This window comes from Eumetopias jubatus, unplaced genomic scaffold (assembly GCF_037043125.1).
Source record: "Eumetopias jubatus isolate StellerSeaLion01/CBP00866 unplaced genomic scaffold, mEumJub1_p1.0 scaffold_2, whole genome shotgun sequence".
Classification (NCBI taxonomy): Eukaryota; Metazoa; Chordata; class Mammalia; order Carnivora; family Otariidae; genus Eumetopias; species Eumetopias jubatus.
The window spans coordinates 38,890,105-38,897,200 of NW_028274808.1; the positions used below are offsets into that span (position 1 = coordinate 38,890,105).

General features: G+C 44.7%; 1 protein-coding gene across 2 annotated transcripts in view; it reads right to left on the reverse strand.

Moving 5' to 3' along the window:
- Positions 1–552, reverse strand: part of KAT6A (lysine acetyltransferase 6A) — a 109,220-nt gene extending 108,668 nt beyond the window's left edge. For both annotated transcript variants that reach the window (XM_088020971.1, XM_088020970.1), the window contains exon 1: positions 473–552. The gene's annotated coding sequence lies outside the window, so the exon portion shown is untranslated. The remainder of the gene's footprint in view (positions 1–472) is intronic.
- Positions 553–7,096: the final 6,544 nt, after the last annotated feature.

Genomic DNA, 7,096 nt, shown 5'->3' on the forward strand with positions numbered 1-7,096 from the left:
CCCGGGAGCGCGGGCAGAAGGGGCCGCGCCCGGCCTGGGGCGGCGAGCGGCCGGGCGCAGGTGGGGCCGGGGCTGTGGGCGCGCCCCCGAGGGAGAGCGGGCTTGCCGACACAGCCCAGCCCGAGGCTCCGCGGCCTGGGCCGCTCGCCGCCCGCCCACCCGCCGGCTCCCCGGGGCTGGGCCCGGCGGGCGGGCGGGCGGGCGGACGGCGGGGGCGTTGGGCCCGCGAGAGCCGGGCCGGCGGGCGGCGCGCGGGCCGCGGGGCGGGGGGAGCCGGGCGCCGGCCGGGCGCGAGGGGGCGGCCTCGGCGCCCCAGCCCGAGGCCTGGCGCAGAGCAGCGGGAGGCGGCGCAGGCCGCGGCGGGGCCTGCAGCGGCCCGCCGACCCCGCGAGGCGGCGGAACGGGCCCCGGAGCGGCTCAGCCTCGGGCTCGACGGCCAGGGGCGGTCGCCGGTGGCTCCTCGGCTACTTACCGGGGGGGAAGAGAGCCGGGATCCCGGGGCCCCGGGCCGGACCGCGGAGATGCCCCAAACTGACACGGCCGCCATCTTGGAGACAGTGAGCTCCGGCCGGGGGGAGGGGAGGCGAGGCGGCGGAACAGCCGCGGGGGGAGGGGAAGCGTCGCGAGGGAACGGCTGCCTGGGGGAGGGAGCGGGAACAGCCTGGGAGGGAGGCGAGGGGGAGGGAGAAGGGGAGGCTCGAAGGGGGGCCGGCGAGGAGCGGGAAGAGCTGTGCCGAGAGCCGGGAAAGGCCGGAGGGCGGGGCGGGACAGGAGAGAAGAGCCGGCCGGGCAGGTCACGTGGGGCCGGTACAAAAGGCCAAAGCCAAAGTGGGAGGAGGACCTGATGGGCCTGGAGGCCAACAACTGGGGGTTCCTTCTCTTTCTCACGCTGTTAGGTCAGGCGGATAGCGGGAGGAGGAGATGGTGTATCCCCATTACACAGCTGGGGAAGCTGAGGACAGGCGCATGGGTGGGGTGGCTTCAGTATGGCACGGAAATCCGGTGGCCAGACGATCTGAACTCCTGATGATGCCTGTTTACAGTTAGCAGATCCTCCCTCCCGACTTCTGTGCCCTCACCCCACTTCCACAGTGACTCTCCCGAACCCGAGGTTGAGAGCTGGGGGAGTGGGGAGAGGACAAAGGGCGGGAGGAAGTTGCCTCCCTTTATTACCTTTTTGCTCTCACTAGCACCCCACATATCTCATTCTATTGTAGGAAAAAGAGTAGGTGCAGTGAGGAGGGGAGAAAGGGTGGAAACTTAGACACCCATAGCAAGCTCTTTCACCACAATGACTTCATCCTCCCCACAACGGAGAGTCTTGTTGGACCTTACCAAGCCATTTGTATAGGAAACAGAAAAGATTTGGGTCCTGTGACTTGCACAAGGTCACACAGCTCTTGTGTGGCACACACCTGAGTTTGAAGCCTTGATCTCTTTTGTTCCACTGCCTTCTACCCATGCCCTATGCAGAATTGCTTTTTTCCGAATTGATTGCTGAACCATGAACTGGCACCTCTCATGGCCTGTTTTCTACTGGCGACATGTATGTCTCTTTGTCTTGTCTCTCGTCTAGTTTAATCTCCTTGAGGCAGAGATTGAGTCATACTTTCTTTTTTCCTGCAGTAAGTGACAAACGAATAGATATATTAAATGCTTAATAATTTTTAGTGAAAGTGTTTTCCTGCTACTGGACCTTTAACTGCTTTGTGCCCTGCCCCCATGTAGACTGTCCTCCCTAGCACCTCCTAATTTTATCTCAGCTTTACCTTTTAAAGACCACCCCTTCACTCACTGCCTTAGCTTTGATTTGTATTTTCTTCCTGAACTTTTGTAGTATTGACCATTTGCCCTATTCCTTTGGCACTTGATATGTTGCTCTTGTATACATTTTATGAATATATTCCCAGACATATGCTCTTTCGGAATGTGTCTGTATCTCCAGTGGCATAGTATTGTACAAGCCGTACAGACTCAAAAAAAAAAAGTTCCTAGTGAGTGAACATTTCTTCAGTCACTAGGAAAAAGATGGAATTTTTATCCCCAACACCAGCCCTGCCTCATTTATCTCTTTAGCTTTTATCCGTTCTAATCCTTAGCCTTATTGTTCTATACCAGAGGCCGTCTAGATCATTCAGTAATAACATAGGAATTTATATCTTCAGATGATAGTCCAGCCAACTCTATAATCTAGTACTGACGCTGATAACATAAGCGTGGTGTGGTGATATTTACTGAATCACTCTTCACCACTTACTTCCAAGCCACATCCCCACATGAGAGAAATTTGGGAATACAAAATAGTCTGTTAGAAAGGGTATTTTCCATCCTAGATGAATCAGACAGATGAAGTCTCAGGTAAAATGGGAGCTCTTTGTAATGGAAATCATCCAGAAGAAAAAAAAATGTAGTGGGAGCGTGGGGATTCTCTTAGAAGAATAAAATAAGGTTTTATTTCCCAAAAAGGACAGATGAAGTCATATTAATAGAAAATGAGTTCTTCGTGTGAGACTAGTATGTGGTCTTCACAAGAAAAATAATACAGAGATGAGTTGTGTTTGCTTTTTGATAATTTGGAAGAAAACTAACCATAGCCATTCCCGTGAAAAGAACAAGCTAGAGTTTAAGCACATAGTAGCAAGAATTTAAAACAATTTACAACTGGTGCGCCTGGGTGGCTCAGTTGTTAAGCCTCTGCCTTCAGCTCAGGTCATGATCCCAGGGTCCTGGGATCGAACCCCATATCGGGCTCCCTGCTTGGCGGGAAGCCTGCTTCTCCCTCTCCCACTCCCCCTGCTTGTGTTCTCTCTCTTGCTGTGTCTCTCTCTCTGTCAAATAAATAAAATCTTTAAAAATAAATAAGTAAATAAATAAAACAATTTACAACAACAAAGCACAGTTTAACTTTTCAAACAACTTCCATAGAGAGTCTTTGCTTTACATTTGCATAATTTAATGGCACATTCAAGAGGTCTTCTCAGAATAAAAGGTTTGCCACAAAGATCAAAGCCCTCATCTTTTGCATGTTAAAAGACAATCCCTAGCACTGAAAGGACAGCTTTTCTTGGTTCAAATTTTAGTCAGAATTCAGCTCTGGAGGACTTATCCCTTCCACATTTTGCTCTAGGAAGCCCTGCCTTTTCAGTTGTATTTGTTAACTACACTTTATACAGAGTTCAGCTAAGCCGAAAATAGGAAGGCTATTGTATCCTCGTTTCAACAGGAAAAGTTTTAGTCCATTTATATTTAGTATAATTACTGCTGTATTTGGATTTATACATGCCATCTTACTATTTATTTCTTTTTGCCCACTTATTCATATCCCTTATTCTGTTCTTTGTTGTCTTCTTTTGAATTAAAATATTTTCATTATGCCATTAACCTCCTCTATTAGCTTATTAATTACACATTCTTTTAGAAGTCAGAGATTACAACATGACTCTTTGACTTATTACACTCTAATATAAATGATTACTTTTACCACTTCCCCAAGAATGCCAAAACCTTAAAATACAATGCTCGCACTTACCCCTTCCCCTTTTGTGTTTATTTTTGTCATGGATTTTAATTGTGCATATATTTTAAGCCATACAAGATTTATAATCATTTTTCTGTACAGTCAATACTCATTATATTTACCTACATATTTATCCTTTAAGGTACACCTTGTTCCAATAATGCATTTATGTGCTTCTGACTGGAATTTTTTCCTTCTGTTTGAATAATTCCTCTATCAAGAGCAGGTCAACTGGTGACAAATTCTCTCCATTTCTGTTTGCCTAAAAACTTCATTTTTGTCCTTAATATTTTTGCTGGGTATAGAAATTCTAGTTTAGTAACTTTTTTTCCCTCAGCATTTTAAAGATGTCGCATGGGGCTCCCTGCTCAGTGGAAAGTCTGCTTTTCCCTCTCCCTCTGTCCCTCCCCCTGCTTGTGCTTGCTCTCTCTTTCTCTCGAATAAATAAATAAATAAAATCTTAAAAAAAAAAAAGATGACCCCTAGTTTCCATCATTCCTTTGTCACTCTTGAAAAATGATGTATTTTTTCCCCTAGCTCCTCTTAGTATTTTTTTTTCTTTAGTTTTCAACAGTTTTCCTGTGATATGTCTAGATGTGGTTTTCTTTGTACTTATTCCACTTGGGTTCTGAGGTGGGATGAGTGCCTCTCAAGGAGTTCCTTGAATCTGTAGCTTGATAACTTTTATCTGTTTTAGAAAACTCTTGGTCACTATCTCTTCTTATCTCTATCTCTCTTTTCCTTTTAGGACTTCAGTTATACATATGTCAGAATTTTTCACTCTTTACCATCTGCATTTCCTGTCATCTATTTTGCTTCTTTGTGCATGAGTCTGTATATTTTGCACCTATCTATCTAAATCTTCTCTTCAATCTGTTTGTTGAGTTCTTTTTTTAAAAAAATTTTATTTATTTATTTGACAGAGAGACAGAGTGAGAGAGGGAACACGAGCAGAGGGAGTGGGAGAGGGAGAAGCAGGACCCCCGCCGAGCAGGGAGCCCGATGCGGGGCTCAATCCCAAGACCCTGGGATCATGACCTGAGCCGAAGACAGATGCTTAACCAACTGAGCCACCCAGGCACCCCTGTTTGTTCAGCTCTTAATATTGGTCATTTTATTTTTAAGTTCTAGAATTTTCCTATGGTTTTTTAAAAAAATAAAATCCAAAGCATTTGGAGAAATTCTCTTTTTATTTTCTCTACCTTTGCCTATACTTTCTTGATATATCAATCCTAGCAATTTTAAATCTTTCTGATCATTATAATAGCTAGATCTTCTGTGGGTCTATTTCTATTGTATATTCTTTCCATTGTTTTTTGGTCATTTTGTTTTTACTGGCTCTTGGCCTGCCTGGTAACTTTTAACAGAATGTCACATTAAGTATGAAAAATTACAGAAACTCTGGATAAAATTATCTTCATTTAGAGGATCTGTCCTCTATAAAGTAGTTAAAATGAGAACTGAATACCTTAATCAGAAACTGAACTAACTTGAGGTTGGGTTTTGGCAAGGTTTAATCCACCTCTTTTTTGCTGCTGTTCCTATAGCTCAGCTCTCCAGGTGTTCCAACTGAGAATCTTGTGTGTTCCCTGGGGCCCTTGACCCGCATGGATACTGAAGTCTAATCTTCATTTCCTCAGAACCATGAGACTGCAAAAAAACTCCACTCTGCTTTTCAGAGGTTTTCTTCTTTGTACCTTAGCTTTCTTTCCCATTCATCTTCGGAATTTGGCAAGTGACCTGTGGGAAACTAGCAGAGTACTGGGCTCATTCACCTCTCCCTTCTCACTGAGAATCTGGCCCTTCTGGTCTTTATGTTTTTTCTCTCCAACCTTGGTTAACTGCCAAAATCCCTGCTGGCATTTTTGCCTCTTAGGACCACTTTCTTGCTTCTGTTCCAAAACTCAGACTGGTCTTATGCCCAGAGTTTTCCTGAGGGACAAAGGTGCTGGAGAATATCACGTCACCTCTGGGTATAGTTTCCCATTCTTTAATATTGTGTCCTCTTAAGTCCTGGTTGCCTCAGCTGTTCGCTGATGTCTCCAAATAGATGTCTTATATTGTAGCTACTCACTTAATTGTTTTAAATTGGATCATTGATTGGCTGTAACTACCCCATCATATTCAGAACCAGGAAAAGTTTTAAAAATGAAAAGGTCTGGCCTTCCTTCTAATTAGAAGAATGTCTGAACAAGCCTTTGCCTAAGGTATCAAGATATATTTTCCAACACTGTGTGTATATCAAAATCACCTGAGTACTTTTTAATAAGTAAAGATTCCAGGATTCCACACTAAACCTACTAAGTCTGAGTTTCTGAGAGAGAGATGAATTTGGCTCTAGATTTTGAAAAACTCTCCAGGTAAAACTTCTGTTCTAGCCATGATTGAGTAATAGGGACTGGATTTGTCCTCCTCTTATAAAAAACTAGAAAACCTGGCAAAAAGTATGAAACAATGGTTTTCAGACATTGGACAATAGACATTATAAGATAGTAATCACTGGGGTGCCTGGGTGGCTCAGTTGGTTAAGCATCCAACTCTTGATTTTGGCTCAGGTCATGATTTCAGGGTTGTGGGACTGTTGGGCTCCATGTTCAGCATGAGTCTGCTTGAGATTCACTCTCTCCCTCTCGCTTTGCTCCTCTCCCTGCTTGTGCATGGGTACAAACACACTCTCTCTCAAATAAGTAAATAAATAAAATCTTGGGGGGAAAAAGAAGACAGGGGTACCTGGGTGGATTAGTCAGTTAAGTGTCTGACTTTGACTCAGATATGATCTCAGGATCCTGAGATCAAGCCCTGCTTCTGGCTCTGCTTCTCCCTCTCCCTCTACCTCTCTCCACCCTTCCCCCACTCATGCTCTCTCTCTCTCTCAAATAAATAAAATCTTAAAAAAAGAAAAAAAGTGATCACTAAAACAAGAGAAGTGAATAAGTTGAGCCATATAATTGCTCCAGCCTACTGCTTTGAGAAGGCTTCTAGACCATAGGACCGAGAATGGGTACCCAGACCTCAGCAATATTGCTGAGTTGAGGAGGCTAATGTCAGAACTAAGGGAGACAAAGACAGCTAACATTTGCAAGACAGAGAACCAGAAAGGAAAAAGATGCATATGTACAGAACTCAATATCTACCGAGGAGTCCTTTTGATTTGTGAATGAGTATTGATTTGCACATTTTTGAGAAGAAACAAATTGGGGAAAAGAATCATTCAAAAAGGGTAGGTAAAACGATTCCCAGGATATCCATATGGTTGGAAATAGTGCCTGTTTCCAGAAGCCAGGATAGAAAAACTTCTATTTTTTTTTAAGATTTTATTTATTTTATTTGAGAGAGAGGGAGAGAGAGCATGAGGAGGGAGGGGCAGAGGGAGAGGGAGAGAATCTTAAGCAGACCCCAAAGCTGGGCTCGATCTCACGACCCTAAGACCACAACCCAAGCCGAAACCAAGAGTCGGACATTCAACAGACTGAGCCACCCAGGCAGCCCTAGAAAAACTTTTAAACATTTAAGTCCTTAGATAGAGTCCTCAGGAGGACTTAATATTATTCTTCAGGATGAATTTATCCTATATTAGGG